The 2,434-nt window shown below is 39.4% G+C and overlaps 1 long non-coding RNA gene across 1 annotated transcript; it reads right to left on the reverse strand.

Annotated features, from left to right (window-relative positions):
* Positions 1-867: 867 nt before the first annotated feature.
* On the reverse strand, positions 868-1,972 carry LOC136829124 (uncharacterized). Its single transcript, XR_010850300.1, has 3 exons — positions 1,778-1,972; positions 1,527-1,614; positions 868-1,079 (listed from the first exon to the last, which is right to left on the reverse strand). It is a non-coding gene; the product is annotated as an uncharacterized lncRNA (long non-coding RNA).
* Between the last annotated feature and the right edge of the window lie 462 nt (positions 1,973-2,434).

Consider the following 2,434-nt stretch of genomic DNA (forward strand, 5'->3'; position numbering starts at 1 on the left):
GGTCGAAATAACTAACTTCTATCATCCACCTGATACAATGCATTTAGCACAGAAACTAAGATACGAGGTCAAATTACCTTACTTACTGTACACAAGTTTTTACCTCAAAAAAATTTAAATCACCACTTCCCGGCAGTTCGTGCGATTCACTTGTGCGAGTCTTATGAACTATCTGTGGCTTCCTCAAAAACACACGAGAACTTGCCTTTCTTGATGCAATCTGGTGTCGTGTGAAATTAAGATATGAATGGAGGTACTGTAAAAGGAATTAAAGGGGTCGCAGGTTATCTGCCAAGAACTTTAGTAATGCCTAAAATGCACTCCGATTACCGCACTTAAGGAACAAACCACCCGGCGTTTATGTCCAGCTATGGTTCACGCTTTACTTGCTTAAGACTACTTCGCCCTCAGTTCCACCCTTATAAATAGCTGTTTAAGTTTTAGTTTTACGTGAAATAGTCAAGTACTTTATTCTGAGCGGCCCTGATCGGTTGCCTCCTTGTTTGTTCTGTTGAAAGGCTCACTCAGTTTATACGCCACATTGTTATGAACGGAATTTCCTCTCGTATGTTTTTTTTTGTTTATTCAAGGCTAAATTCAAGTCGATACCGATGTAAGCATACGTCATCAAAATCAGCCGCAGTACACATATACTTAACTCGCAGCGTTAGGCCTTGGAATGTTAATCATTTAATTTCGTGGGCCAAGAGTGACCTCTGACTTAAAAGGCTTTTAAAGCACAATTGTATTTTTGACGCCTTTTAAGGGCAATCTCATAACATTACCATCAAACCCCTAACAGCATGGACAGCTGCACACAGATGCCTTTATACATGAAAATACTCTGGTTGAAAATAAAATTATGAATTTCAGTGAGTTTTCAATAACTCGCAACTTTATTACCGAAGAAATCATCCACAAACTACGGCGTGTGGAAATAACCTTTAAACTCGAGACGTCCTTCTTACAGCGCTTACCGCGTAAACCAGAGCCGTTGTTGTGGGGTCAAAAGATATCCGCTATGGTGGAATGTGAATAAGCGTCGGTCCATTTCTCGACTTCATCAGATACTCATCAATCTGCAACGCAAAACACAGCATCAGACGACGCAAGTTGCTCAGTGTAAAGCGTCAACCATAGGCATTTAAGTATATTGGATTCGCTAAATCGTATAATAAAGCTGTGATCAAGGAAAGTTACATTTTACTTTACACCATACGCACAACCGTAGCCATTTATCTTAAAATCTGTTAGATTATTACTAAAACTAAATCAGTTAAAGATTAATAACACCCAAGAAGAAAAACTATGCCTAGAAAGCGAATCCATTCTTACGCAAAACCTAAGAACTGAAAATTACTAGACTTACAAACACTACACGAAGTGCAAGCCCCACCGCTGACATACGTAAATAATTACCGTATGTCAGAAAGTGGCTCCTCCCCACATCAGGGGCTCCGCCCCTGACGGGGGAGGATTAGCTTGCAATAAGATTTGCAAAAGAAACAGAAGTTAAAGATACTAACCATCTACAATGGTATAGTTACCATTCTCCTCGTGGGGTTGTAGTCAACTCGTACTATTGCAGTCGACTCTTCCTTCACCTCGCAACATCTGAAAGACAAAAGGAGTTAAGACTGGAGAAAGTTTGAGACACATGCAGTTACAACTTCATAACAGTGGACGCTATCACTGCTGACAAAATTTTCAATATATCAAACAAAAAGTCAAAATATATACAAAGAAATATATATAAAACACAAAGTCACGTACTCACCCAAAACATCTGTTGACGAAACACGAAACCCGACGAACACCCAAACTATATGGACACCCAATGTTGCCGAAGTATAAAATATACCGAGAAACGTACTGACTTGAAAATAAAATCACCACGAGACAACTAACGAAGACCGAACGTCACCTCACAGCGGCTCAGCGAAGCCCAGACTGATTAACTCCTCAACTGCCACTTCCAGCGTAACCAGCAATCCGAGACAAGGAGACTAAATAAACGCAAGGGACTATCACCTCCCAACCACCAATTACCAGATAACCGCTTTTTCCCTAAAACAAAATCGTTGCAGCTTGCAAACTGACTGAAGGTTTCACTGACATAATTTCCGTTTCATATTTCATCACTGGACCCTAATCGCCAAAACTGAAATGACTTTTAAATTTCGTTGCTCTTGTAATGTTCGTATGTTCAAAACATTACCTTTACCACGTACACTTTATATGGCATGCTCGCCGAAGCTCCGTCTTTTTTAAGTGTATATAATAATGTAGTAATAAAACATTACGCCAGAAATATCGTTCTCGTAGTTCCTTGCTGCACAGGTAAACGATCAACAGTATAATAAATGGAACAATACCTAGATTAAATACTTATTATGCACCCAATTATAAATCATAAAAGACTGAGTGTAGTATG

Source organism: Macrobrachium rosenbergii, chromosome 44 (genome assembly GCF_040412425.1).
Source record: "Macrobrachium rosenbergii isolate ZJJX-2024 chromosome 44, ASM4041242v1, whole genome shotgun sequence".
In the NCBI taxonomy this organism is placed as follows: Eukaryota; Metazoa; Arthropoda; class Malacostraca; order Decapoda; family Palaemonidae; genus Macrobrachium; species Macrobrachium rosenbergii.